The sequence below is a fragment of the Monodelphis domestica genome, chromosome 1 (assembly GCF_027887165.1).
Source record: "Monodelphis domestica isolate mMonDom1 chromosome 1, mMonDom1.pri, whole genome shotgun sequence".
NCBI lineage: Eukaryota > Metazoa > Chordata > Mammalia > Didelphimorphia > Didelphidae > Monodelphis > Monodelphis domestica.
The window spans coordinates 235,753,506-235,776,938 of record NC_077227.1 but is presented as its reverse complement, the minus strand read 5'-3'; the positions used below and the strand labels follow the sequence as shown (position 1 = coordinate 235,776,938).

Genomic DNA, 23,433 nt, shown 5'->3' with positions numbered 1-23,433 from the left:
CACTATGTGTCCCTTTGGATTTGAGGAAATGTTTTCCCTTTATGCCTTCTCTTTTGTGACAAATTCCCACAATAAGCACATAATTCAAATTGTACAACTAAAGTTTCCATTTCCCCAAACAACCTATTAGTTTAATAATTAAAATTATCAAATTGTTAACATACTTTGAGAATGGAGTAGAGTTATTAATGCCCAAATTGAAGTTTGGATTCTTAAGTTCAGAAATAACTCGTTTTCCAAACTTTCTTTGGGATCTATTGTAAAGAAATTAATTTTTGAAATATTGTTATTCAGGGGTGGTTATAAATGCTCTGTAAATGTGGGCTTTGCAAAAGGATATTGTTTAACTGAAATGTCATATGCCAACTCTGCAAGCAACTTAGGAAACAAATTTCCTAAAAAGGATCCATTCCTGTCAGAGGATGATTTCTGGAGATGAAGTCTGCTCTCTAAGATACCCAAATGTTAATGTTTAATATCAGTTTATCTTATACTAATTTTCTCCATTTCTATCTGGTGTTCTAGATTTGGCCCCAGTCCTGGTTTCTATACTCCTGTCTTAGGGGCTGACTCTCCCTCTTGTGACCTGTCTGCCAATCAGGGGAAGCAGTCACTGGACATCCTTCAGATCTCCAAAAAGGGCCCCACCTACCTAAGACCCAGGAATTCACTGAGGACATACCCTTAAACACCCTGTGCCTACAGCCTTTTGCTCCTTGTTATCTTAACCCCTTTTATGTTAGCTTTTAACTACCTGAACCATAACTATTTCTTTCCTTACATTTTGGGTCTTTTATGTTTTAGGTCATGCATACCAAGCCAGCTGGACAGATAATTCTCTGGTTCAGCTTGGGGAAGCAGTAGCCAAAGCAAGTCCTTCTGACTGTTGGGTATGTATGAAGTTCCCCCAAAAAGAGATAACCTGAGGCTTCTAGCCTCTGGTCTCAGTGCCATGGAGGCTTACCCAAAACCTAAGGCTTCAAGAAGATTCCCATCCACTCAAGTTTTGGCTACTCCCCTGTGGATATGTGGAGCTTGCATTTGTAACATTGTCACTTCTCTAGTTGCTTCTAGGGTAAAAGCACTCATGGGAGTTACCCAGATGCCACTGTAGCCTTGGCAACCATCCCAGACTGAGGCCCTGGACATTGCCTACAGTCAATCTCTCTCTCTCTCTCTCTCTCTCTCTCTCTCTCTCTCTCTCTCTCTCTCTCTCTCTCTCTCTCTCTCTCTCTCTCTCTCTCTCTCTCTCTCTCTCTCTCTCTCTCTCTCTCTCGACAATAGGCAGGGACAGCTCTACATCCATTCTCAGCTCTGAAGAAGCTACAGAATTGAGAACATCGCCCCTTTGTAACATACCAGGCATGTTAGCATCTTGGAAGTATGATTGATTGATTGATGTATTGATATTGTACCTTATGTATCCATTTACCACACTCATGGTCAGGTTACTTAATGATCATTGTATAGAAGTTACATTCCAAAGGGCAAGAGAATTCCTGAGCACCCACAATGTCCTAGCACACACCTTGTCAGACCACATTCCTTTACAAGGCTCATGTCAGGTTAATCTCCACCTCTTTGATTTCAGCATTGTCAATTCAACCAATGTTAAAACCTATGCCATGTTACATATTCATTGATCATCTCCCTCTCCACACTCCTAGAATATCCAATAAATATTGGGGAACAAGTGCGAATCTCTCTCTTACATCTCTGGATCTTGCTGTTAATCCTTCTACCTCTTCTGCAAGATGTTCTTACAGCCCTAGCCTATTTTCATCCTCATGGCCTATCATTTCTCGTGATACTGTCGCCCCCATGCTTTCTATTCTATAGGTGTAGGGAATAGTTTTCCAGTTACAGCTGCTGGATGATAAGGGTAACCAATCCATACAAATCATATATTGACTTACCTTGCCTTCATTTATTAAATTTATATACAAAAGGAGGAGATGTGGTTCCCAGTTAAGAGGGTAGGACCAAGCAAAATCACAGCCAGAGTTCAGAAGTAGTCATAAATATAGCTTCCCCCCTATAATGGTTATTATTGATTTTTATATCGATGAACTGTTGATCTTGATTAATTACCACTGTCAAGGAGCTTTTGGAGATAGATGGTTATTGAATTTGCTGTACACAATTTAATCCAACAAATGTATTAAAACTATGAGAAGGAGCAGGGACAGGAAAAGGAGGAGAATTAGGATGAGATATCTTAACCTAAAACATATTTCTATACTAATACTATTTTCCTTCAGTCTCCATCTCCTTCTCAGATTACCACCCACAGGTAAATTATATAGGAACTATAGGCGGTTCTTATACTTTTCCCTTATATATTTGGAGAGGGGGGAGATGACATGGCATTGTACCCTCAGAAATTCAGGCAAACTATTATCAGGGAAATTCCTTTGCTTCCTTATATCCTCGTGACTCCTAGACTAAAACATCCAATGCCTCCTTTAGATTTAAGATGGTCAGAGAGATGCACCTCCAGGCTATACTTCAATTCTATCGGGCTGTATCTTAGACATCTGTCTATTCCCGAAAACAAAAGAATCCTGGTTATTAAAACTATGAGAAGGAGCAGGGACAGGAAAAGGAGGAGAATTAGGATGAGATATCTTAACCTAAAACATATTTCTATACTAATACCGAGAACCCCTTTGTTCTACAAGAGATGTCTTATTCACCAGAGTGAATTTACACTCATCTATTCTTACTATCTACCTACATATTAAATCTATCTTTCTAAACCTATTCTCAGTGATAATCTTAAAGGTTATATAATCCTCCTTAATTCCAGCTATCTTCAACTGACTGTTAGGATTAGTATTCTGTCAAATTCTCAAAGCCAAGGGTCACTGAAACTGACACAGCTTCAGTCAGATGGAACATCGCCACCTGCTGGCCACTTTTCTCTTTTTTGAGAGGAAAGTATTCCCATGAACAAATCTCTCTTCCAATCAAAAGATGGATTTCTGTTTCTTCAAAGTTGATTCTCTCAAAATCCTCACAGAGTGACCAGATGAAAATCCCCAAATACCTACTCAGCCGAGATACACTCAATTTTTAAACACTGTACCAAAATATGAAATATTACAAAAAGGAATTTCTGAACTTATAAACAGTTTTTTGCAATTGATTGGAATATTTGAATTCTTATTAGACTTCATACTCTGAATAAGAATGATTTCATGGTCTATGGATAAGCATGTATTTAAATACAGTTTGTTAGAATATAATTTTATTAATTTTTAAGGTGAACGGGATAAAACAATATGTAAAAACATGATATATAAATGATGTATATGATGTTGCAACTGATAAAGGGATTGATAATAGCAGGTGACAGAATACTTGGTGGAACTTAAATTAAGTGATGTCAAAAGCAAGTCATAGAATTTGAAAGAGGTATAGGATAAGCATGTGAAAGACATAAGTTATAAGAGAATTTAATGAAATATGGGTCCTCTATGAGAACAAAAAGACAGATATGTTGTATGAAAAATATATATAGGCATGTGGAGGTGTCAGAAGGGAAAAATAGAGAACATGATTCTGCTTGAAGCAGAGGTTTCAAGGGGGGAAAGAGTGAATGTTTTAAGATTAAATTTAAAAGCAAGTAGAAATCAGTGAGAGAATGTTGCATTGAAAAATCAAAAAAGGGATTGTGGACATTAAGTATATTTGAAAGTTGTGGAGTTCTTTATTAAAATTCATTGGGAGAAATGCAATATGAAGGTTTTAAAACATGTAAGTTCTATAAGTGAAGAAAGAGGCAAAAAGAGAAGGTTGCTGGTAATAAAAAAGTACTTTATTTTCTCAGTAATATAAACATATCAGGAGATGAAGACATAATTCACAAGTAGAACAGCTTTCAGATAAAGATAAAAAACCTTTCTACAAATTTATTAACTCTTGACACACAGAAAGAAAGGGTCTATATTTTTTTTTTACTGAAATTCAAGAGCTAAAACAGCAAAAGAGGGAATAAATAAAAAAATTTAAAAATGTTTTAAAAAGAATTAGCTAAAACTATAGAGTAATTTATGTTCTAAATCAGAATTTTGTTTTGCAAGATAAGGCAGGATTTGACAAAAAATGAAATTGATGGATTATCTACTAATGAATTGTTTAAATGTATAAAGAAAAAGAATTTTATTAAAAAACAAAATTTGGAGACCAAAATTCCCCCTCAGCCACTTTTCTCCCTTCCCTTTCACAGCACTAGCAAAGAAGATAAGGGGAAGGTTAATCTCTGGCAGAAGTTTGTGAAGGAATAAAGAAAAGGACTTACTGACCACAAATCCATCTAATAATTTTTTGGAAAGGGATTCCACTGTTAGCATTACTGTATGAAAATTCACATAAATTTAGAAGCAGAATCCCAAAGATTTTATAAATTTTGGGGAGAAGAATATCACTTTTTCATCACTCCCCCTCTTGCATTTATTGTATAGAGAATTTTAAAGAGAAGAGTATTCCTTTTTAGATAAAGTTGAAGTAAGATTTTTAAAAGCCATTAGAATAAGTAAGAAAAAAACAGGAATCTTGCTTTAAAAATTTGAAAAATGAATGAAATTGGAATACTATCAATAATGTCTAGGAATTTTTGTCATTTAAGAAAAATGGTTTATGAGAATCACAACACTGGGATTCTGTATAATCCTACTGGAAAAGCCATTGTTGAACAAAATAATTATGATATTAAAACATCACAAAAAGCAAAAAAGGGGAGTATGGTTAGACAACCCCCCCAAAGAAAATTAGATAATGTCATACTCATAATCAATTTTTAAATCTTTGATGAGAACAATCTAAGTGCTGCTGGAAGGCATTTTCATGACTCAAAAAGTAGTAAGGATTATTATGTTTTTTGGAAGGACTCCTTAGTTAATGAATGACAAGAGTCCAATCTACTATTAATCTGGAGTAGAGGAGTCTCTTGTATTTTCCCAGAGGTAGCTGAGAAGCCAGTGTGGATGCCCCAGAGGAATGTCCAAACCTGTGCTTCATCTTACAGAAAGGGTGAGGAGACATGAGCTGAGAGACCAGTAGTCAGCAAGAAGATGTCAGAGACCAACAAGCAAGAGGACAAGAGAAGCAGAAATGCCCACCTGGGGCCAAGTCAAAGCCCTAGCACACAGAGCTGTACACATAGTACAGACTCAAGGACATAATAAGGACACTTAAAATGGTGTTTTTGATAAGGGTTACACTGTTAAGCAAGCCAGGGACACAAGCAACTGTGTGTTGTTACCTACCTTTTTCACCTTGTATGAGATCCCTGACATATTTTGATAATATTGAAGAAATTAAAACTAACAATTCTTTACTACTAGGAGATATACAATTGAATACATTGTATAACTCAACTAGTATGATATATAATCTATCAGCTTTAGCCATCAGGACCCCTATTTTCTTAGTTGCACAAGAATATGAGCCAAAACTTTGTTTAAAGCTGCAACCTAAGTAAAAAATGCATCAGTGATAGAAGAATTGGAGATGGAATATAATGGATGATTTATACATTTTCTCTTAGAGGATATGTGTTTATTTTGCTGCCATACTCTATTCTTTAACTATTGAAAACATATTAAGGGATTCTTGGAGTATGGCACCCAAGGAACATTTCAATGGACATACAAGATTCATTTGAAGTAATACATTTTATTGAAGATAATAAGGTTCTTAAAGCAAACCCCAAAGCAATAGCAGATTCTATACTCAATACTTTTGGAAACCTGATTCATATTTTAGTACAAATTATTTTTGTTTTTGTTATAATCTTTATATGTATAATTTTCTCATTTATTGTGACTTATACTCAATGTTAACAATGTTAGGAAATTCAGTGCATGAAATACACTTAATATAAAAATGTTATATTAATATAAAAAAGGGGGCTAGATGGAGAAACCTAGGATATATTAGACCCACTGGGCAAAGGTTTTCGTAATGAAGATTGTTTCCCAATTTGTTGCTTCCCTTCTAACTTTGGATGCATTAGTTTTGTTTGTACAAAAACATTTAAATTTGATGTAATCAAAATTATTGATTATTGATTGCAGATGGTTTTCCTAATATTGAACCATCTTTTCATTCCTGGTATGAATCCTACCTGGTTATAGCAAATAACCCTTGTGATAATTTCTGAAGTCTTTTTGCTAGTATCCTATTTAAGATTTTTGCATCTATATTCATTAAGGAGTTTGGTCTATAGTTTTCTTTCTCTGTTTTTGACTTGCCTGGCTTTGGGATCAGTACCATGTTTGTGTCATAAAATGAATTTGGTAGAACTCCTTCTTTGCTTATTATGTCAAATAGTTTGTATAATATTGGAATTAGTTGATCTTTGAATGTTTTATAGAATTCATTTGTGAATCCATCTGGTCTTGGGGATTTTTTCTCAGGGAGTTCTTTGATGGCTTGTTCAATTTATTTTTCTCATATAGGGTTATTTAGGTAATTGATTTCTTCCTCTGTTAGTCTAGGCAATTTATATTTTTGTAAGTATTCATCCATATCACCCAGATCACTATATTTGTTGCCATATAATTTGGCAGAATAGTTTTTAATGACTGCCTTAATTGCCTCTTCATTAGAGGTGAGGTCTCCCTTTTCATCTTGGATACTCTCAATTTGGTTTTTTTCTTTCCTTTTTTTTAATTAGACCGACTAATACTTTGTGTATTTTACTTGTTTTTTTTCAAAGTACCAGCTTCTAGTCTTATTTATTACATCAATAATTCTTAGACTTTCAATTTTATTAATTTCTCCTTTGATTTTTAGGATCTCTAATTTAGCCTTCATCTGAGGATTTTTAATTTGTTCACTTTCAAGTTTTTTAATTTGCATGCTCAATTCTTTGACCTCTGCCCTTCTTAATTTGTTAACATGAACTCAAGGATATAAATTTGCCCCTGACTACTCCTTTGACTGCATTCCATAGGTTTTTAAAGGATGTCTCATCATTGTCATTTTCTTCAATGAGGTTATTTTTTCTATGATTTGTTCTTTAACTAACCAGTTTTGGAGAATCATATTGTTTAATTTCCAATGCATTTTTAATTTACTTCTCCATGTACCCTTACTGATTATTATTTTCATTGCATTGTAATCTGAGAAGGTTGCATTTATTGTTTCTGCTCTTTTGCACTTGTTTGCAATGTTTTTATGCCCTAATACATGGTCAATTTTTGTAAGTATACCATGTGCTGCTGAAAAGAAGGTGTATTCCTTTTTGTCCCTATTTATTTTTCTCCACATATCTACTAACCCTAATTTTTCTAAGCTTTCATTCACTTCTCTTACCTCGTCCTTATTTATATTTTGGTTTGATTTATCTAGTTTGGATAGAGGAAGGTTCACATCTCTGACTAGTATAGTTTTTCTATCTATTTCATACTTGAGCTCCACTAGTTTCTCCTTCAGAAATTTGGATGCTATGCCATTTGGTCCATACATGTTGAGTATGGATATTTCCTCATGGTCTATACTGCCTTTTAGCAGGATGTAATTACCTTCCCTATCTCTTTTAACTAGATTTATTTTTACTTTGGCTTTATCAGATATCATGATTGAGACTCCTGCCTTCTTTTTATCAATTGATGCCCAATAGATTTGACTCCATCCTCTAACTTTCACCCTATGTGTATCTACCTTCCTCATGTGTGTTTCTTGTAGACAACATATGGTAGGGTTTTGTATTCTAATCCACTCTGCTATTCGCTTGTTGATTTATGAGTGAGTTCATTCCATTTACATTCAGAGTTATGATTACTAGTGTAATATGTATTGGGAAAGGAAATGGAAATTGGAAAACACGGGATAAAGGGAGGTTTGTATGGGGTATGGAGTAGTTGAGGGGAGAGAGGGAATATTGCTTGGTGAGGCAAGGGAGGGAGATGCCCCCTGATGAGAGGAAGCAGCAGGGGTCCGATAAGGCCTGTTTGTCCTGGAATGACTGAAATGAAGTTCAGCTCCCTCTATGGCCAGAAAAAATAGTCCACTTATCTGACTGCAAATTCAAATAACATAAAATTTAATAACCAGTTGGGATTGGAGTTTTTTCTCAGCTTCAGAGTTCAGCCAGGCCCCAGAGGCTGGCGGAGGGTTCTCCCAGTCCTGTCTACTCTATGTCAATCCAGTTTTTTATAATTCAGAATCTTAGCAGTAGATAGAAAGCAAACTAGAACAGGTCTAACCTTCAGAAGCCTGTGTCTTCCAGCTGAACCAAGAAGAGGTGGCACACTACACCAGACTGGGCTGAACAAGCTCCTTCCTCCTCCAACACCAGGAAGCAAGTCCCGACCTGGCAGGAAGGAAGTACTAGTCACAAGGCCCAACTGCCACTCCCAGTAGCCCCTTCCCCCACAAACTGTCAGTTTTTTTTTTTCCTTTCCACACTAGCTGTGTATTTCCCAGCATTTTGATTTCTACTCCTGGTCCTGCCTTTTCTTCTTTCCCTATTTATTTCTATACCAATGTTTGTTTTTAATCAGTCCCCCTGGTTCTCACCCTTATTTTACTTCCCTTTCTACCTCACTTCCTTCTTATTCCCTCTCCCCCTTACTTTCCCTGTAGTCTTTCTAAAAATACCCCCCACCCTCTCCCTCCCTTGTACTGCTTCCCTCCCCACCAGTCTATTTGTTACCCTTCTGCTCCCCTATAGGGGGCAATCTATTCTCTGCCCCAATGGATTGGATTGTTCTTCCCTCTTTGGGTCAATTTCAATGCACATAAGAGTTGAGTCTTTCCTATCTCCAACCTCTTTCCCCTTCCAGTTCTCCCCTTCCTCCCACCATGAGCTTCTTTGTGACATATGGATTTATCCCCATTTGTTTCTTTTCCTATTTATTTTAGTATTAGTATTAGTATTCTTTTAGTATAACCTCTCTTTATTAGCTCTACTTGTGTGTGTGTGTATATATATTTATATATATACACACACTTGTAAGGAAAAAGAAGGAAACTATAAGCCGATTAGGCGAACACAGAATAGTATACACGTCAGATCTTTGGGAAAGGAAAGATTTTAAAACCAAGCAAGAGCTAGACAAAATCACAAAATGTAAAATCAATAATTTTGATTAAATCAAATTTAAATGTTTTTGTACAAAGAAAACTAATGCAACCAAAATTAGAAGGGAAGCAACAAATTGGAAAACAATCTTCATTACAAAAACCTCTGAGAAAGGTCTTATTACTCAAATTTATAAAGAATTAAACCAATTATATAAAAAAATCAAGCCATTCTCTAATTGATAAATGGGCAAGGGATATGAATAGGCAATTTTCAGTTAAAGAAATCAAAACTATTAAAAAGCACATGAAAAAGTGCTCTAAATCTCCAATAATCAGAGAATTGCAAATCAAAACAACTCTGAGGTATCAACTCACACCTAGCAGATTGGCTAACATGACAGCAAAGGAAAGTAATGAATGCTGGTGGGGGTGTGGCAAAATTGGGGCATTAATGTATTGCTGGTGGAGTTGTGAATTGATCCAACCATTCTGGAGGGCAATTTGGAAGTAGGCCAAAAGGGCAGTAAAAGACTGTCTGCCCTTTGATCCAGGCATAGCATTGCTGGATTTGTACCCCAAAGAGATAATAAGACATGAACAAGAATATTCATAGCTGGCCTCTTTGTGGTGGCAAAAAATTGGAAAATCAGTGGTTGTCCATCAATTGGGTAATGGCTGAACAAATTGTGGTATATGTTGATGATGGAATAATATTATGCTCAAAGGAATAATAAAGTGGAGGAATTCCACGGGGACTGGAACAACCTCCAGGGATTGATGCAGAGCAAAACGAGTAGAACCAGGAGAACATTGTACACAGAGACTGATACACTGTGGTACAATAAAATGTAATGGACTTCTCCATTAGTGGCAATGCAGTGATCTTGGAGGGATATAAAAGAACACTATCCACATTCAGAGGAAAATCTGTGGGAGTAGATACACAGAAGAAAAACATCTGCTTCATTACATGGGTCGAGAGGATATGATTGCGGATATAGACTCTAAATCCTCTAACATCCTAGTACAAACATCAAAAACATGAAACAGGTTTTGATAAAGGACACTTGCAATACCCAGTGGAATTGCACATCAGCTATGGGAATGGTGGGGGGAGGGAAGGCAGGAAAGGAATATGATTCTTGTAACCAAGGGATAATGCTCTAAATTGACTAAATAAATAAATTAATTAATTTAAAAAAAGAAAGCACTAGAAAGTATAGGAATAGAAGGGCATTTCCTAAAAATAACAAACAGTATATATATAAAAACCATCAGCAAATATCATCTGCAATGGGGATAAACTAGAAGCATTCCCAATAAGATTAGGAGTAGTACAAGGATGCCCATTATCACCTCTATTATTTAACATTGCACTAGAAACTGTAGTAGCAGCAATTAGAGAAGAAATAGAAATTAAATGTTTTAAAATAGGCAATGAGGAGACCAAGCTTTCATTCTTTACAGATGATATGATTATCTACTTAAAGAATGCTAGAGAATCAACTAAAAATCTAGTGGAAAAATAAACAACTTTAGCAAAGTTGCAGGATACAAAATAAACCCACATAAATCATCAGTATTCTAATATATTTCCAAGAAGCCTAGCAGCAAGAGTTTGAAAGAGAAATTCCATTTAAAAGCATCCTAGAATATATGAAATACTTAGGAAGCTATCTTCTGAGACAAACACAGGAACTATATAAACACAAGTACAAAACACTTTCCACACAATTAAAAACTCGATCTAAACAATTGGGAAATTCTTGATTGCTCTTGGGTAGGACAAGCTAACATAATAAAAATGAAAATCCTACCCAAATTAATTTACTTATTTAGTGCCATACCTATCAAACAACTAAGAAACTTTCTTAATGAATTAGAAAAAACTGTATCAAAGTTCATTTGGAAGAACAAAAGATCAAAACCATTAAAGGAAATAATAAAAAAAATGTGAAGAAGGGGAGGCCCAGTAGTACCAGATCTTGAACTGTACTATAAAGCAGTGGTCATCAAAACAATTTGGTACTGGTTAAGAGACAGAAGGGATAATCAATGGAATAGACTCAAGGCAAATAACCTCAGCAAGACAGTATATGATAAACCCAAAGAGCTCAGCTTTTGGGGCAAAAATCCACTATTTGACAAAAACTGCTGGAAAAATTGGAAAACAGTATTGGAGAGATTAGGTTTAGATCAACATCTCACATGCTGCACCAAGATAAATTCTAAATGGTTGAATGTTTTGAATATAAAGAAGGAAACTATAAGTAAATTAGGTGAACATAGAATAGTTTACCTGTCAGATCTATGGGAAATGAACAATTTGAGGATGAAACAAGTGTCAGAAAATATTACAAAATATAAAATAAATGATTTTGATTACATTAAAGTTTTTTTTACAAACAAAACCAATGCAATCAAAATTAGAAGAGAAGTAATAAATTGGAAAAAAAAATCTTTTTAACAAAAACCTCTGACAAAGGTCTAATTTCTCAAATTGATAAGGAGCTAAATCAATTGTACAAAAAAGCAAGCCATTCTCCCACTGATAAACAGGTAAGGGTCATGAATAGGCAATTTTCAGATAAAGAAATCAAAACTATTAATAAGCACATGAAAAAGTGTTCTAAATCTCTTATAATTAGAAAGATGCAAATCAAAACAACTCTGAGTTACCACCTCACATCTATCAGATTGGCTAACATGACAGCAACAGAAAGTAATGAATGCTGGAGGGGATGTGGCAAAGTAGGGACATTAATGCATTACTAGTGGAGTTGTGAATTGATCCAACCATTCTGGAGGGCAATTTGAAATTATGCCCAAATGATTTTAAAAGATTGTCTGCCCTTTGATCCAGCCATACCACTACTGGGTTTGTACCTGCAAAGAGATCATAAGGAAAAATATTCATACAAAAATATTTATAGCTTGCACTCCTTGTGATGGCAAAAAAAATGGAAAATGAGGGGATGCCCTCCAATTGGGAAATGGCTGAGCAAATTGTGGTCTATGTTGGTGATGGAATAGTATTGTGCTCAAAGAAATAATGAACTGAAGGAATTCCATGGGAACTGGAACAACCTCCACAAATTGATGCAGAGTGAAAGGAGCAGAATCAGGAGAACTGACACAGAGACTGCTTCACTGTGGCACATTTGAATGTAATGGGCTTCTCTACTAGCAGCAATGCAATGATCCAGGACAGTTCGGAGGGACCTATGAGAAAGAACACTATCCACATTCAGAGGAAAAACTGTAGAAGTAGAAACACAAAAGAAAAACAACTGCCTGATCACCTGGGTTGAGGGGGATATGATTGAGGATGTAGACTCTAAGCAATCACCATAATGCAAATATTAATAATAGGGAAATAGTTCTTGATCAACGGCACATGTAAAACACAGTGAATTTGTGCGTTGGCTACAGGATGGGGGTGGGAGTTGGGGAGGTAAAGAACATGAATCATGTTAACTAAGGAAAAATATTCTAAATTAATTAATTAAAGATTTTTCAAAGTAAAAAAGAAAAAGAAAAAGTTGTAATGTTGTTGAGGAGAACTTATCCTAGAATTTAAACTTGGGATTTTTCAATTGAGATGTTATTTTAATGTATGTAGTATCAGAACTAGCAACAAGTGATCATATGACACACAAAGTTTTTAAAGTGGCTAATCTGTGCATGAGGTTTAATATAGGTACTAAGAATTTGTTATATTGCAAAAGAAAAAAAATTAATCACTTGTTTTTGACTAAGAATATTTGAAAGAATTCATGATCTAGAGACTGACATGTATTCAAACACAGTTTGCTAGAAAGTAATGATGAGTGAATACAAAATTTGTATGCATTTGTACTATAAAGAGAATTAAGTTTTCCACCTGAATTGGTTAAGGATATATGATATGCAAACTGTGTGCCTGTAACAAAAAATATTTGACCAGCCCTGAAATCAAGAAGATTTTTTCTTTTCTTTTTTTAAAGTATATTATCTTTCCTCTACTTGCAATAACGGTAAAGAGGAGAAGTCAGAAGAAAGAAGAGTAATGGATGAGGAAATAATAGGTGTGAATTCTAGTGTGAAACAGATACAATTGGAAAATCGAAATAATGTTGATGGAATTTAATCAGGTATGTAGCAATGTAGCAATATTTTGAGACAAAAGGAAACTAAACTGGAGATTTTATTCTGCTTTAAACAGAGGATTGACAGGAGTGAGGGTAAATGATTTGAACTTCAGTTTGTTTCAACACTGGAAGATTGCTAAAGAACTTTAATGGAATTTATTTGGAGGTTGTGGAATTCAAACGAATATCCATTGAGAATAATTTATTCTGAAGGGTTTGAAACACTAAAAACTTTAAATTATATTGCTCTCTCTGATTAAAGAGGGATATTGTTAAGTAATAAAAACCTAATCAAGCCAAGCAGCCTTAGGATAAATTGCTTACAAGTTATTAACCCCTTCCTCACACACAGGAAGGAGAAAGAAATGCTTCTAATTGTTTCACATTAATACTCTGGGACTGAAATAGCAAAACATTAATTGAGTATGATCTCAAAGAGTTGACAACCACTGTGTGATAGAACTTAAAGATGACTATATTTTAATTATATACCTCAGAGGTTTTAAGGAGAAGTTGCTAGTCATGTCCAAAGGAATGGTTCATTTGAAACTATGGAATCTTAATGAACACATTCCAGGTCCAAAATGATAAAACGAGTTAAGTAATATGTAATTGATGAGTTACCTCACATGAACTTTGGGAATATAACTTGAGAGACCCTCAGATGTTAGTCGATATTTTGATTAAATATTAACCTGAATAAAGATATATGTTGCAAACAGTAGCCAGGGAGCAGGCAGGATTTTTTAAAACATGACATAGTGTGAAAAACACTTGCTCACAATTTGATGACTGTTATGTGAATTCCTGCTAATATGACCTTAAATTTATAACTGACAAGCGCCGTGCTAAAGAAACAGTGTTTAATGATATAATCCTTTAAACCAGGATTCTTTGGAGTTTTTGATTAGCATTTTGCAGGGATACCAAATGGAATGTTTATTTTTTATGATGGTAAAAGCAACTCAGAAGGTGAAAAGGTATGTTGTGTTTGAATATGGAAGAAAAAGGGACTTTGCTCTGGAGTCCATAAAGCTTGAAATGCGGACTTGTAAAGAGAGAGAGGAGGAAGTAAAGAGAACAGATAAATGTTCTGCTCGTATAATTGGATCCCTGATTAAGGATAATTTTTAAAATTAATGTGTGCGGTGTTGGAAAATCACAAATGAGCCTCTTCCCTTTGCTCTGTGCTCATGGTCTCCCAGTCACCCCCCCCCCCCCCCAGATTCAGTCCTGGCCCCTCTGCCTTCAGCGTAGACTGATCTACTGGCCAGATTTGCTGGAAGGGATCAGGGACAAAATTTGAGGTGCAACAAGTGGCAAAGAAATTGCCTGAACAGAGACATCATTGGGCTGAACAGAGACATAATTGCTGGACCCGAATTGACTGCCCCTACCCCTCCACAGTCCCTGCTCCTGGGCACCTGAAGGCAGTTGCAGGGAGACATTCCCCAGGGAGAGCAATCTCCCTTCTCCATAAGCTCTCCACAGTCTTCAACTTCTTAAATTCCAGTGCCACCCCCCACAACCCCCCCAGACATCATCTGACAGCTGGCTGTTTGTACTCTCAACCTCTTTATTAAATTGATATTGGGACATGGGGATCTTAGAATGCCTCACACCCTCCCAACCCTCTGTATGTTGACTTCATCACAGACACTCAAGTCAAAACCCAATGTAAATGGGGACATGAACTGATTCTCACCCTTGGGGACTTGCAGGGTAATTCTAAAGCAGACTTCAGCATTTTATTTCTCGCCCCTCCCTGTTTCAGCATTGTTACAGCCTCTCCAGCTGATCCCCCAGAGGCCTGGTATTGGACCATGCGTAATTAATTGCCTTATGTCCTATGTCCAATGGTGCCTAAAGGCAGTCAGACTTTTGGTCTTGTGGTCTTCACTACCCTTCTGTGCCCACCAAAGTTGAGTCAAGGATTTAACTCATACACATAAGAGAAGGAGGGATTGAAGTGAGGTAAATTAAGTCATTGACTAGAAAACCTATTTTTCCCTGGGGAAAGTAGAAATCAGAAATGAGCTTTCCAGACATTGTTTGCTTTGTATCTTGCATCCTATTTAAAAAAACAAACAAACAAACACAACTGCATTGTAATTTCTGGTGCAACTTTCATTATGAAGGTTTGCCCTGGCCAGTAGGTATGTTTATTACTCAATAGATTAATGAATAAATATTGGTTCCATTCATTTGAACTTCTGGGTGTCTGCACTCATATTGTGAAGTGTACCACTGCAGTTTCTTGTGATGCCTGATGTTTATTGAAAATAGTGAAAATAAAAGTGAAAATTGAATTCACTTTTATAAATTAAATGTATTACATTTGGTACTTTGTATATAGTACATGGATTTATTTACCCCATAGCATAGCTCATATATATTATACCCTTATATTACTAATTACATTATACTCATATATACTAATAACTTTAATATCTATTAATACTATAATTTATTCTACATATGGATATCCTTAATCCATGTCATAATTTTACATAAGACAAATTATATAGATGGGCATTGTGATATGGAAATCACTTTAAAAATTCACAGCATATACATTAAACCCATGGTTATAGGATCTTCAAACCTTTATCTTACTAGCATATCATTGGGAATACCTCAATCTATACCTCATGAGAGATCACCATCCTACCATCTAAAAGCCTTCGGTCCTTCAGAGGAAGCTCATACATGGTGATGTACCCAATTCCTTCAACTGGCTATTGGTTATTACTTTAGGGTCATAAAATTGTTCATTGCATCTGAACTGCCATTAAATAAGTCACCATGATGTTATGATTACCAATTAGCCCATAATGTGACTTACTGATTCTAACTGGTATGGGGGGCGTATTTTTTGGGGGGGAGCTATATACAACAGGCAGGTTCCCAGGAACACCAGTGTCATCTAGGACCTAATTTATAGTGCTATCCTTTGAGTTTATTCAGAATATATGCAGATAATATATGAATGATTATAAGACATTATTTATTATAAGAAAAACCATATAAGTATATATAGTATTAACTAGTTACAGTTGATTCAATTAACAGTTGATATTAAGTCAATGATCTAAAGACATATATTTATATATCCCCCAGGACAATGGGAGAATATGGACAAATAATTAATGATAATTTAATAATAAATATAAATTTGCAATTTTATTTAGTAAACTCCCTACCCGCTAATAAAATATTGTGCTTTTTTTCTGGCAAACACCAAAACCAGAAGACATAATTTAAAGCAAAACTATTGGGGCAGGAGTAAAAAAAAAAAAAAACCTATTAAATACTTTGATTGTTCAATTTTAAAATTTTTTTCAAAATTAAATTCAATCAGTACTGACATAGTTTCAATTTTAAACTAAAAAAAAACATAACACTTATTATTATGCCATGATCTAAAGCCTGAATTACAGAGAAAGACTTTTCTACTGATACCTAACTAACCTAAAGAATGCATGTGAAGAGAGCTCAGGAGGTCTTAGATAATAGTTGCAAATGCTTCATTTATATAATTAAGCTACTTTCCAAGAACTTTCAAAAGATGTAATTAGTATTGCCCTTGGAAATCAAATAATTAGGAGGCAGTATAATTCAGTGATAAGTAAGTCACCTCTAGAGTCAATGGACATGAGTTCAAATGTTATCTATTCCACTTTTGTTGTTTTTCATTTGTTTCCGTTATGTCCAACTCTTTATATAACCATTTGGAGACTTCTTGGGAAAGATATTGGAGTTGTTTGCCATCTTCTTCTCCTCATTTACAGATGAGGAGACAGGGGAAAACAGAATAAAAGACTTGCCCAGGATCACATGGCTGAAGCTCAATTTGAACTCACATCTCCCTGACTCCAGACCAGGTACTCTATCCACTGCACCAGCTAGCTGCCCTAACTTCTATTTAAAAACTGCATAAATATGTTTTACATTCCTAAGTCCCAGTTTATTCACTTTAAATTGAGGGACTTGAGTTATATAACTTTTAAAGTTCCATCTAGTTCGAAATCTGTGATTCTCTAATAGAAGCTTCAGGTGAGTACACATGGAACTGTGATTACAAAATGTTTACAAAGTGTAAATTTTATTATATTTAAAAAGTTGAAGAAAATTATTTCACTATGTTTTGGAGGGAAATGAATGAAATATTTCAAGTTTTAAATGTTACATTTTTTTTCTTCTTTTTTAAAAACATTATTTTATTTGGTCATTTTCATACATTGTTCATTGGAAACAGATTATTTTCTTTTCCTCCTCCCCAACCCCCCCCCCCTTCCCTAGCCAATGCGCAATTCATCCGGGTATCAAATGTTACATTTTTAACTCATATGTCACTTGAATAATTTGTTTCTATGAAATATTAATCACAGGCATTTAGCACTTTAATGTTGTGAAAAGGGAATTACTGTCCCTTTGTTTTATTTGATGTAATCAATCAGCAACTTTTAATGTAATCAGTCAGAAATGTGAAGATCCTTTACCATTGACGTGCAAGTACAGATATACCCTCAGAGACAGGAAATCTATCCCATAGGCACTACTCCCCCTGGATGGTGCTACACAAATTAAGGAACTATGATTGATTCCTGAGATGTGATGTAGAAGAGCTTATGCATGGAGAAAATGGATTATAAAGGCATGACCAGAGATCTGAAGAGACATTCTTGAGGTGGTAAAACTCTTGCTTGAGACACTAGTGCACTGGAGACTCTTGCCGACTTCAGGTTGGAGATTGGAATCCTGTCAGTGGTGAGCTGGATTCCATCAGAACAACAATAAGGGTATTTAGCTAAGCTGCTCTCTACTTCTTTTCTACATTTCCTTCTCTTTACTATCACTACTTTGATGTAATAAAGCCACTAAATCTATTAACAGTCTCATAATTTAATTTTAATTATTACAATTTGGTGACCTATTTAACTATTACAATGTCTACCCATATTATCTCATTTGATATATACAAAATCCCTTCAATAGGTGCAAAAGAAATATCTCATTACTCCATCTTACAGATTAGAAAAATGAGAACTAAGAGAGGTTAAAGGATTTGTCTGTTGCAACCCCAATGCCCTTTTGTAGTGCAGCTATGCTAGTGACATTGTCTCCCAGTTGAGTTACCTCCATGTTCTGATGGAGATGAATCACTTCTGGTTTCAGGTAGCTGAGGCACTGCATTCCCTCTTATTCCTTAGGGACCCTCTTTTCAGGACTCAAGCAGAGTCCAAATTGTATTCTGTCCTGGAAAGCCTAGCCTCTAAGGGAGAGAGGGGGAGTGTGTAGTCTTCTTTTTCTCACACTCTTTAGTTTCTTCAACTCCCAATGCTGTGCCCAGTGGGACATATTAAACTTAGGTTTTGCTTAATATAAAACAAAAGGAAGTATAGGAGTTGAGAAATACTTAATATACAACATGAATCTGGCATAGGACTATTATAGGATTATTTCCTATACACAAAAGAAATACTAAGGGACACAAAAGTTCATAATCTGCTTTTACTTAAAACAAGATTCAGTAATTTAATTTATATTTGTCAAAACAGTTTCCCAAGAAGCCAATCTTTTAACATCTAAACAAAGCAGTTTTCAGGATGATGAGGCATTTTCACTTTATCTAAGTCTTGTCTTCATGTGTCTCAGAAAACACTGCCAGAGATTTGGCTCTTCCTCTTGTTAATGATTTTTTTTCCATGCTTCTCTGACTTCCACACTACTGCGCTTACTGAATCCAACACCTTCAGACTTCTCAAACTCATACGGTTATCACAACCTCTCACTGGATATGTACACCTAGACAATGTTCATTGTTTACTCAGGAATAAAAGGAGCCCAGTCACAAGCCTTCCTAGATGAATCCGTGTTGTGTATAGGAGTAGCAGAGAAGTCTAGAAGAACACAAGCCTTCACCCATCCTTCTCACTTTCCCAAAGGGAGAATTAAGGCAAAGAAAGAAAGCCAGAAGCTGAAGCTTCTCTAAAAATGTCCACTGAGATAGATCACATAATATGATAAGGATAAGATTTGGGTTTTGATATTAAAGAATCACTCTACTGCAGATATGAATAACAGGGAAATAGGTTTTGAACAATGATACATGCATAATCCAGTGGAACTGCTTGTCGGATTCTGGGGGGGGGGGAGCAGGAAGGGAGGGATCATGATTCATGTAACCATGGAAAAATATCCAAAATTTAAAAAGAGGAAATATATATATATACATATATATATATATACATAAATACCAAAATATTAAAATTAAAATGTCCACTGAAATAATAAGCTTAACTAGTTCAACAGGGAAAACTTAATTTCAAAGGAACAGCAATGATCATCACTGAGCACATTAAATTAATTGAATTAAAGAATTTATTATGTCTAACCTGTAGCTAAGCAACTACATAGAGATGGTCAGCCAGAGCTAGTGAGGACAACCATAATCACATCCCACGTGATGCACTTTGTTACAAGTGTAAAATGGTACTGGGTCTTATCTACACACATTTCTTAAATCCCAGCACATGGGATTATAGGAAAATCGAATTAGAATTGCAAAGGGTTGTAGCTATTTTTCAGTCCAACCCCCTCATTTAATAGGCACCTTATATGCTGCTCTTCTTAAGAGACATCAGAATTTTCATAACAAATCACATCATATGGAGTTCTTTTCTATATTAGAATATGTCATTCTCAAGGGAGAAGCAGCATTGTACACTGGATGGGGAGCTGCCAAGAGAATTAGGAAGATCTGACTTGAAATCCTGATACTGACACATAGTGATTATGGCTCCCTGAGCATGTTCTTGAAACTGTCAGTGCTCTAGGGGATCTCAGACTGTAGATTGTAGAAAATATGCTGGTCTTCATTGGAAGAGGAAGATTCCTCATCTAAGAATTCCTCATTATCAATGAATTCATAAGTGTAGTCTCTGTCCCTTACCCTATCTTCCAGGGAATCCTCCTTGGATACAAGAAATCCTGGGTCAAGGAGCAGAGGTTTTATTTGTTTGCTTTATCTTATTTAACTTTTAAGGATTTTCACTGGTTTCTAAAGTGAATTAGATTGTATGTGTAATTACAGTTTCTGTTGCATTATGTATTTCTTTGTCTCCCTCTCATGGTCTCAGACAATTGAAAAAACTGAATAAAGTATAAGTAACTGAAACATTTCCATTAATTTTATTTCAGTGATATCCTAAAAAAATTCCAGCATATACAACAACCACAAGAGAGGACCCACAAAAAAGGAGGAATCATGAAGCAATGCAGAGATGAATCCAGGAAGACATCAACACACATGCATATGCACTTATACATATATATGCATGTGAGTATGTACAAATTACATGTTTATATGTGTATGTACACATATATTCTCAAAATTTCACATTAGTACTGGGAAAATTGACTGAGTTTTAAGGAGGAGAAAATTTATCAATGTGTATATCAACAATAAAAATATATCAATCAATTTAGAAAAGTCCCCTGGCCAAATAGACTGGTATTGGTATAATAGATATAGGTAGGGCTATAATAGAGTCTTTCTTGCTACAAAACCCTTTTATTTAAAACGAGGTTTTCTAAAAGTCTACCATCTCAATGTGGTATTTTATAAATATTTAAATTAAAATATTTTTAAAAATAAAGCAAAGATCTATTTCTCCTGCAAAGATAAACTCATGATGTAATCTAGAAAAAAAGATATTTTCTCCTTGTAATAATACTAGCAAAAGAGCTAGCCACATTTCCTATTAGTGAAAAAAAAGCACTTAAACTGCTTTAGTATCCTACAAGTATTGTAAATGGCAGCTGCTATTAGAACTTATTTCAATAATGTAATAGATATCCTTATAAAACCTAAATATCTTAACAGAGGATAAATTAAATTTGGCCATCACATGGCTTCCACATGTAAATCCAGCTTTTTTTTGAAAAAAAATGTTTTGATTTTTCCTTAATGATCTTGTCTATTTTGCACAACAGAGTCCAGTAAATTGTCTTCATCTCTTCTGACAATTTTAAGTTCTACTGCAAAGAAGGAAATTTTTTAGTTTACTTCACTAATTGCTAGAGAAAAGAAAAAACAAACACATACACATCTGCATGCAAATTAAACTGCACTTTAGTTTAAGCAACAATTCATATGTACAAACCATTACAATGCTTCTTTACAGAGCATGGAGGGGAGAAGTTAAAAAATATTTGGGATAGCTAGGATATGAAAGAATGGAAATATCTGGTGGTTGGGATAGCGTTAGCTTTTTTTTTAATATGAATTTAATTTTTTTAAATTTATTTAGTCAATTTAGAACATTATTCCTTGGTTACAAGAATCATATTCTTTACCTCCCTCCCCTCTCCCCAGCCCTCCCATAGACAACATGCAATTCCACTGGGTTTTACATGTGTCCTTGATCAGAACCTATTTCCATGTTGATGTTTGCACTAGGATGATCATTTGGAGCAGGGGTTCCCAAACTTTTTACACAGGGGGCCAGTTCATTGTCCCTCAGACTGTTGGAGGGCCAGACTATTAAAAACAAAACAAAACTATGAACAAATCTGTATACCACTGTCTGGGATAGTGGAGATTGTAGTGCTGACTGTGATGTGCCTCTCACACCTTACACAGGCCCATCACTGTCACCACTATACTGGGCAGCAGTATAAAAAGAGTGGAATCCCCTCTCCCAGATTGCCGCTCACCATGCTGACGTTTTCTATTGTGCAGTCACATAGTCTTTTGTGCTGCACCTTGTTCTCATTCAGTTACTCTCAGAACAAGGTGTCACTCAAAAGATTATGTCACCAGAACTAGTATTGTATGTGAGCAACACTGCACTTTGCAGCACCACCACATATAGTGCTCCTCTCACTAACCACCAATGAAAGAGGTGCCCCTTCTGGAAGTGTGGTGGGAGCTAGATAAGTGGCCTTGGGAGGGCCACATGTGGCCCATGGGCCATAGTTTGGGAACCCTTGATTTAGAGTCTACATCCCCAGCCATATCCCCTCAACCCATGTAATCAAGCAGTTGTTTTTCTTCAGTGTTTCTACTCCCACAGTTTTTCCTCTGAATGTGGATAGTGTTCTTTTTCATAGATCCCTCCAAGTTGTTCAGGATCATTGCATTGCCACTAATGGAGAAGTCCATTACATTAAACTGTACCACAGTATATCAGTCTCTTTGTAATATGAAATTTAAATAGCTCCATTTAGGGGAAAGATAACTTGAGTTTGAAGGGGAGGGGAGGCTATTGGGGAAGGGGGCAGGTGCATTATCTTCTCCCTTCTCCAAGAAAACAGGAAGAACACTGGGGGAAATTTCTGTTAGTATCACCTCTCTCCACTCTCTGGATTCTTGCTTGCATTGAACACTTTTCATGTTCCAAGAGCGTAGCCCTCAGGTGTCGCAACCAAAGGGAGAGTCAGAAGGAGAGGATAGTAGATGGTGCAATAAGTATCTCATTCCGTAAGAGGCTGGATCTGAGAAGGAGGGTCCATGGCTTTGGAGGTCTGGCTAATCAGAAGGAGGTTAAGATTCTTGAAAAAGATGATCAGGGGTCAAATGAACAGGCTTTCAAGAAGAACTTTGTGGTGATCCAGTGCTGGGACTCTACAGAAGCTCCACAACTTTCTGCAGCCACTGGGCACTGTAACAGTTAAAATTTAGGAATATGGGGAGACTGAGTCCGGTAGAAATTAGTTTCTCTCTGCAAGGAGTATTATATTGTTTAAGAAGTTTATTAAAGGTTAAAGATTAAAGAAAATACAGAATAAGAAAAAACACGTGCCTAGGCCAGATAACCTCACATTACAGAAGAGATGCATCTGCTCCAAATCGGAAGTCCAAAAAAGAGTCCCCAAAAACCTTTGCCACCAGCTTAAATCCTTCCTCGATCTCGGCCCACCTCAGAATTCCGTGAGATTACAAAGCATTTGGGGGAAGTGGAGCAAAGTCTTGTGGGGATTGTAGTCCTGTATTCGAGTCTATTTTTTATAGCACTCTCCTGTAGAGGCACATTCTCTTTCCTGGTCAGGAAACTGTAGGCCAGCAGGACCTCCTTGATGTGTTCTTCCAGCTCCCTCAGCACTATATTATTGATCAACTCAGAATAGCTGGACATGGTACAGAAATAGAGCATATAGATTAGCTCTAGGATATTCAGCTTCCCCTGCTGGGTGAAAATCTTGAAGGTTTGGTGCCCCATGAGAGAAATAAAAAGCAGCAGGAGGAGGGAGGTAGCTAGCT

At 35.9% G+C, this 23,433-nt stretch overlaps 1 long non-coding RNA gene across 1 annotated transcript; it reads left to right on the top strand.

Annotated features, from left to right (window-relative positions):
• The first annotated feature begins 519 nt into the window (after window positions 1-519).
• LOC103095041 (uncharacterized) lies at window positions 520-22,344 on the top strand. Its single transcript, XR_457267.2, has 4 exons — window positions 520-890; window positions 13,023-13,169; window positions 16,958-17,050; window positions 20,370-22,344. It is a non-coding gene; the product is annotated as an uncharacterized LOC103095041 (long non-coding RNA).
• Window positions 22,345-23,433: the final 1,089 nt, after the last annotated feature.